This window comes from Tenrec ecaudatus, chromosome 11 (genome assembly GCF_050624435.1).
Source record: "Tenrec ecaudatus isolate mTenEca1 chromosome 11, mTenEca1.hap1, whole genome shotgun sequence".
Lineage (NCBI taxonomy): Eukaryota > Metazoa > Chordata > Mammalia > Afrosoricida > Tenrecidae > Tenrec > Tenrec ecaudatus.
The window spans coordinates 110,871,803-110,879,532 of NC_134540.1; the positions used below are offsets into that span (position 1 = coordinate 110,871,803).

At 40.4% G+C, this 7,730-nt stretch overlaps 1 non-coding gene across 1 annotated transcript; it reads left to right on the forward strand.

Annotated features, from left to right (window-relative positions):
• The first annotated feature begins 2,148 nt into the window (after positions 1-2,148).
• LOC142461789 (U1 spliceosomal RNA) lies at positions 2,149-2,312 on the forward strand. The gene has a single exon (XR_012786986.1). It is a non-coding gene; the product is annotated as a U1 spliceosomal RNA (small nuclear RNA).
• The last annotated feature ends 5,418 nt before the right edge of the window (positions 2,313-7,730 follow it).

The window sequence follows — 7,730 nt, forward strand, 5'->3', positions numbered from 1 at the left end:
ACATCAGAAGGACTTAACACAAAGGCCTCGCAGAATGAACTGATCCAAGCCTCAAAAGTGCTTGCACCCTTGGACTAAGATCTGGGGTGCTTGGATAGCAGAGGAAGCAGAGGTTGGCGTCCCCAGACTTGTGGAAGTGGTGGTTATTGGACCTTGGGGAAACCCCTGGATTGGTAGGTGTCCAACGAAAAGGTATCCAAAACCACCATATGGCTAGTACTTCAATGCCTCTCTCATAGCAACAAACAGGTTTTGATCTGGTGGGTAGGATTTTCAAATTGGAAGAACCTCCAGGAAGTTTCCCCCTGGCACCAACCCCCATGCACAGGGAAACAGAGCTCAATCAAATGGGAGATTGAAGTGGGCGGACCAACAACTCATGGGCGGCAGCTCACAGTGAAACTGTACTGCATAGGTGCCTACCGCCAGTGTCCAGAGTGATGTGTCACTGGAAAAACTGATTATGTTACAAGTGCAATCACCTTATACCTCAGGTGGATGATTGACGGTTATGTACTTTTCCATTTTGAGGTTTGTTTTTTAGTTTCCCTGCCTTTAGTTTGCTTGGTTTTACTTGTTTTCTGGTAGTTGGTTTATTGCTGTTGTTGGGGTATGGGGTTTTTCATTTTTAATAATACATATATATGGACAGCAAAATAAACCTGAGTCATGCATATCCCAGGAACAAGCAGATGGATTATGGAATCCCAACTGAACTCTAGTCCCAATCAAAGAGCGATTATTTCTGATAACATGGCCCTGCTCAATACTCACCCTCATGAAATGCGCACTGAAGATAAGGGTGCTACAGTGAAAAGTGGTGAAGACACCAGATGATGCCAAGCTATGGATCAGAATAGTGTCTGGGGTCTTAAAGGCTGTAGTCAAACTAGCAACCATCTAAGTAAGGAGTCAACTAAGTTCACACGGAAGAAGCACACCAGTTTGTGTGATCCAAAGACAGCAATAACAAAATTCAAATATGATGATGGGAAAAGTATCAGAGCCTAACTTGTGAACACCAGATTTGAAGAAGGCGATGGGGGACAGTGGAAGCCCAAAACCCACCTGCAGAGTATCTAGACTGATTAAGCTGCTGGCAGAACCCCATGCAATTCTTCTGGGTGCACGAATTTCTTGATTGTTCCATGACAACATTTTCCTCCCTGGCCTTTTAAATATTCATATTGGTCTTTTCTTTTTTACCCACTATTTGTATTTTTTAATCTCTGTATATTTTTATGTTATCCTTACCACTTTGGTGTTTTCCCTTTTGCTACTGTTTCTGTTAGGTATTCCAGAGTGGGAAGCACAGAGGGAGAGGCATAGAGATAATAACTGATGCAGGGTTTATAGGGGAGGAAAGGGGTAGGGAGAGTGAGGGAGTTGGGGGGGTGAGGGGGAAGGGAGAGGAAGCACTCTCTAGAACTGATGATGATTACACACCTCCTTTTAAAAATGGCTTAACATTGGGGGGGGTAGATGTTCTAAATCTGATTGTGGTAATGATTGTACAACTCTTCTTGTAATGATGGAACTATTGAATTGTGTGATATGTGGATTAAATGCCCCCAAAAAACTGCTAAAACGAATAAATTATGGCTATGCACCTTGAAAAAATAAAGAAGAACATGGCATCAGAATCAGAGGAAGACCCATTAACAGCCCATGATATAGAGACACTTGCTTACTGACGCTGAAAGGGACTTGACGCACTCATTAATGAAGATCAAAGACTAAGGCCTTCAGTATGGATTTACACCTCAACAAAAAGAAAACAAAATTCTGATAACTGAACCAAATGAGTCATCAAGATAGATGGAGAAAAGATTGAAGTTGTCAGGAATTTCATTTTATTTTTATCCACAATCAAGGCCTTTGAAAGCAGTAGTCAGGGAATCAAATGATATATTGAAGTGGGCAACTGTGCTGCACAAGGGTTCTTTAAAGTTTTAAAGAGTAAATACATCACTTTGAGGACTAAATTGCACCTGACCCACACCATGGGTGGGTCAATCAACTCATATAAATAAAATATAAAATATTTTCTATCAACTCATACAAATGCAAAAACTAGACAATGAATAAGGAAGTCCAAAAAGTATTAATGCCTTTAAATTAAGTGGTTGTCAAAAATAATAACTATATATACTTACCTGGCAGGGGCGATACCATGATCACGAAGGTGGTTTTTCCAGGGCGAGGTTTATCCATTGCACTCCGGATGTGCTGACTCCTGCGATTTCCCCAAATGTGGGAAACTTGAATGTATAATTTGTAGTAGTGGGGGACTGCATGCACGCTCTCCCCTAAAAAATAATAATCGATATACCATGGCTTGTCAGAGGAATGAACAAAATATGTTTTGAAAGAATTGCAACCAGAAAGATGGAAGAATGGTGAGACTCACCTCATGTACTTTGCATAGGTGTCAGGTGGGACCAGTCCCTGGAGGGTCAGCGAAAAAGAAGACCTCGTAGGGGTGAATGGGCACTTTGACTGCAACTAACAATGGGCACAGGCAACAACTGTGAGGCTGGTGCAACACTGGGCAGTGGCTCTTCTATTGCATCATCGTGAATCAGAATCAACGCAACAGCATCTAGCAACAACAAAGTTCCCTTTACCCACTTAGTAAAAACCGTCTGTTTTAAGATTATTATACATCTATATTTGGATAGCTGCCATTTATATTCCTATAAACTGTAGTTATATTGACTGAACATCATCTATTCTACCTGTAATGGGCATGTGTGGTGTTAGTAAAGTCTATATCATAGCTCTAGTAGTAACACTTAGGCTAAAACAGGAAACAAATGATTAATAAATGTCTCTGGGCTACTGGAAAGTCTATGTCATAGCATATTTTCAAACTAGATATCCTTTTAAAAGTTATTAATAGAAAGAACCTGTCATCCCCCAATTGTTGATCTGTTAACTCCATTACATGATGATAATTTAAAATATTTATTATAAATTTCCAACATTAATACGGAGCATAGCTCTGGGCAATCATATAAATGTGAGTGTTTCTCTTGTGGCAAAATATAAAATGTAAAAACATGCTTAACCATGCGACATCATTTTCCTATAAGGAAAATAATAATCAGTGAATTCTTTCCAAAATGTTCATTACTTAAGACTCAGCATGTATTTCATTTTGTTCGAATTGCTCCTTCATTATCATGCTCCTTTGTTGTTCTTTGAAGTGTTAAAATCAGTCTCCTGTCACAGTTATTTTGTAGTTAGTGGGTCACAAGATAGCAGCCTCATTGTCGATTGCTCCGGGTACTAGTTACCCTAGCCTGTTTCCTCTGAGTAAACATTTCAAAAAGCAATATGGTTATTCATATGACAAGGTGCTCTTTACTTTTCTTCACCTAAAACTCTGACACATGAGGTTTATGAGAATTTAGATGATCTTCAATAGTGATGTCTAACTTTAGCTAAGCTAGGGAATCTGAGGCCCAGTAGCTTAGTTTTCCCATCTTTTCGGCAGAACCAAAACCAAAATCACTCCCACCAGGTCCATTTTGACACATAGAAAACCTACAGGACAGAGTAGATCTGTCCTTGGGGGTTTTGACAAGTACAACTCTTGATGAGAGGAGAAAACCACATCTTTCTCCCCAAAAGCAGCTGGTGGTTTCAAACTGCTGACCTTGTGGTGAGCAGCCCACCATATAGCCCCTACACCAACCATGGCTCCTAAGAATAAAGTTGCAGGGGATAATAATTGTAATTTATGTAAAATTCATTATAGCTTCAGAGCCCATCCTAGTTTAGTTTCGTCTAAAGCACCTAGTACTAAGATATTAGTATAAACACACACACACACAAATTCATGGCCTTATAGTTCATTCCAATTGATAGCAATCCTATAGGACCTAATAAAAATCTCCAGTGAGTTTCCAAAACTATAATCTTATGCTGGATCAAACTCAACACAAAGCCTATAGACCCGTGTCCTATAGACATGATCTGAATTTGTTCTGGGTGCAGTATCCTTTACTTGTTCCATGACAGAAATTTCTTCCCTGGCTGTTTGAATGTTGATGGGTGTCTCTTCCTACTAATGCATTATTTGTAGTTTTGTCTTTATGCTATTATGATTTTATCATTACCAGCTCAGTGCAATTTTGTTTTTTATTTCCTGTTGGATATCCCAGCTGTAAAGCACAGGAGGAGTGGCTGCACAATGATAAGAACTAATACAACAGGATGTGGGAAATACAGGGGTGGGGGTATGGGTGTTAGAGAGGGAAAGGATGGGTGAAGTCCGAAAGGGGGGAAGACTAGCAAGGATTGGGATTGCACACTCATTTTAAAGGCCATTTAACCCTAAGGGTGGGAATACTCTAAAGCTGATGTGGTAATTGTTGTACTATTCTCCTGGAAATGATTGAACAATTGAACGATTGAATTGTATGATATATAAGCTATGCATCAATAAAACTGTTGAAAAACAAACTATAATCATTACAGAAGCAATCTGCCACATCTTTTGCCCAGAGTGATTCCTTAGTTTGAACCAGCAACTTATTGGTCATGAGCAGAGACTTTACCACTGTACCACCAGGACTCCAGCACTAAGATTTGAAAGTATTTAAACACTGAGCTAATAACTCAAAGGTCGACAGTTCCAACCTACCCAGAAGCTATTTGGGGGGAAAAAACATAGATGGAACACAGCAAGAACAACACATTTTGTTTATTGGTTTGTTTTCTTTTTCTCCCCCTCCCCACACACCTATTTATTGGGAACTCTACAGATATTATAACAGCCTGTAGTTCAATTAGAGGGAGCATGATTGTACAATTTTTGCCACTATCATTTTCAAAACATTTTCTTCCTTCTTGCATTCTCTGGTATCAGCTTCCCTTCATCCTAGCCTATCCTCCTAGAACCCTTGTTATTATATTAAATAATATTATTATTGTTATTTCCCCCCCTTACGACACTATCCAGTGTATCCATTCACCTGTCATTCTGTTGTTCGTTCCCCTCGAGTGGGGTTTTATAGTCATCATTGCTATCAGTTCCCTTTCCCCCACCTTCCTCCCACTTTCTTTATGTACTCTCAGGGAATCATTACTCTGGTTACAATTTCTGAAGGGTTTATCTATATTGGATAAAGACCTTTAAGACCAAAGACACTATATATTTTAATAGCCGGACACCACCAGCTTTCTTTACCACGTGTGCTTATGCACCTACTTTCTCTTCAGCAATCCTGTCACTGCCACATTAGCACAAATAATTCTAATAATGAACTAATAAATTGAGGTAAGATTAAAGTAGAGGATCAAAGTCCATCTGCTTCCTGTTTTATTTATATATATATTCTTATCTATATATTTACATATATCCATATCTATATTTATACTTATACATAATTTTACTTGCTTTTTTATTTCCTCTTACCCCACTGTCATACTTACCCATTTTTCTCCTCTAAGTAATTATTCTCGGATATATTTCAATTGATCACACAAAACCAGGAATGCTGTCCCCTCTTCACCATCACTTTCAGACCCCTTGCTGTTCACCTGTCCCTGTCATTATTGGCTTACCTCTCCCTTGCCTTCGCCTCACTCATTTCTCCCTACCCCCAACCTTCAGTTCCGTTGCTGTTTACTTGGGATTGTTTATCCTGCCTATCTTATGTACATAGACACCAAAAGAAAAATAAAAGAATATGACAGGGGGAAAGGGAGCCCATGCTAATAGTTCCACATCTAATTATTTCCCTGATCCTGAGTAGATGAGTATCTCTGTTAATTAGTGAGCAGGCCCTGATAAAATCCATTGGTCCATGCCCTTATTTTTCTCAGGAATCGATTTCCCAAGACCCATTTACCCAACAGCACTTATACCATTTAGCCCTCAGTCTTATTGTCTGAGGGACACGTCTTCTACAAGACCCAGTTGTTCTTCCTGCAGTCAAGGTTAAAGCAGTCTAGTTCTCTACCTCCACCCCATTACACCTTTAACTTTCAGTACATCCCCCTTGTGAATAGCCCCCAACCAGTTTAGATATGGTGCCAAGCTTACTGCACCCAAGTAAGATATCTGCTATCAAGATTCCTCAGGGACTTGGTGTCTTTGCTCCCATGGCTGGTCTGTTGCATTCCCCTCTTGGTTTGCCCCCATGTTGGCTGGTCATGCTGGATGATCTCCCCAAACTGTATCTTCAGTGTTGTCCTCTGTAACACTGTCATCTAGGTAGGGTGTATCATGTCTGGCGCTGGGGCCAGTTCTGCAGTCCTCTCAGCAGAGGAGCTGCTCCAAGCAGGAACATCATCCACAAACTTTGGCATCTTAGAATGAGGTCTTCTCCCTTTCCTATGGAAACATAAACAATCCCCTCCCCTTGGGTAGATTAGTGCCCATTCCCCCATCACTGTCTTTTTTCTTCCCTCACTCTTCTGTGAGCTGCAAAGGCATGTAGAAGGAAGTGAGCTGGGGAGGGGGAATGAATTTCCGCACAGTTGCTATCTGCCTCTTTTTATTTTTTCCTTTTATTTAGTGCAGCTATCTGGTCCTCAGCCAGGGATCTACTGTGCATTATGGACATTTTCCCCTATGCCAGTTCTGTTGCTTGAAATTACTTCAGTGGACTGATGTTGTACTTGTCCTTTTGTGCTTGGCTAACTTCACTCAGCATACTATCCTCCAATTCCTTTCACAAGACAAGGTACCTCAACGGTTTCTGCACTGAATAGAGATGCATAGTACTCCATTGTATGTGTAAACCAGAGTTTTTTAATCCATTCACCTATTGATGGAAATTTAGGCTGTTTCCAGTTCTTTGTGATTGTGAACTGTGCAGCGATAAACAGTGAAGTGCAGGTGTCTGGCCGTGGTCTGTTTCTTCTTTTTTCTGGGTATATGCCCAGTAGAGGAATTCCTGGGTAGTAATGTAACTCGAGTTCCATCTGTTTTAGGTATGACCAAATCACTTCCCACAGAGGTTGTACATATCTACAAGACCGCCAGCCATGAATGAGAGTTCCTACCTCACCACACCCCCTCCAACACGTGTAGCTTTCTGTTTTTTTAGCTGGGCTCTCCTGTGGGTGTTAGGTGGTATTTCATGATTGTTCTAAATTGCATTTTCCAGATTGCTAATGATCAGGAATATTTTCTCATGTTTAGTCTCCATTCGAGTTTCCTCCTTTGCGAAGCTTCTGTTTAAGTCTTTTGCTCACCTCCTCAGTGGGATATTAATTTTGTTGTTGTTGTAAAGTTTCAGGGTTCTGAAGATTTTAGAAATAAGAACTTTGTCTGATGTGTCATTGCCAAATATTTTTTCTTAGGCTGTGTGCTCTCTCATTACTTACTTGATGATGTCTTTCAATGTACACCAGTGTTTTTTCTTTAGTATGTCCCGCCCATCTATGTCCTACCTCTACCTCTGGGTGAGCATCCTTCATGATTACATAGCCCATCTAGTCCCTTTGTAGGTTTTGAGCGTTGTCCCAATTTTTTCATTGATAAGCCTGAGAGTTGGGGCTTTTACCTCGAGGTCTGAGATTCACCTTGAATTTGTTCTTGTGTATGGGGTAAGGTCAAGGTCTTGTTCATTCTTCTGCAGGTTAACATCCAGTTTTTCCAACATTATTTGTTAAAAGTGCCCTTCTGCTTTGCATTTGATTGGGGGAAGGAGGTTAGGGTAGGGGCTTATCAAAGACCAGTTGTAGGTATTCTGCTGTTTTTATTTCTGGAT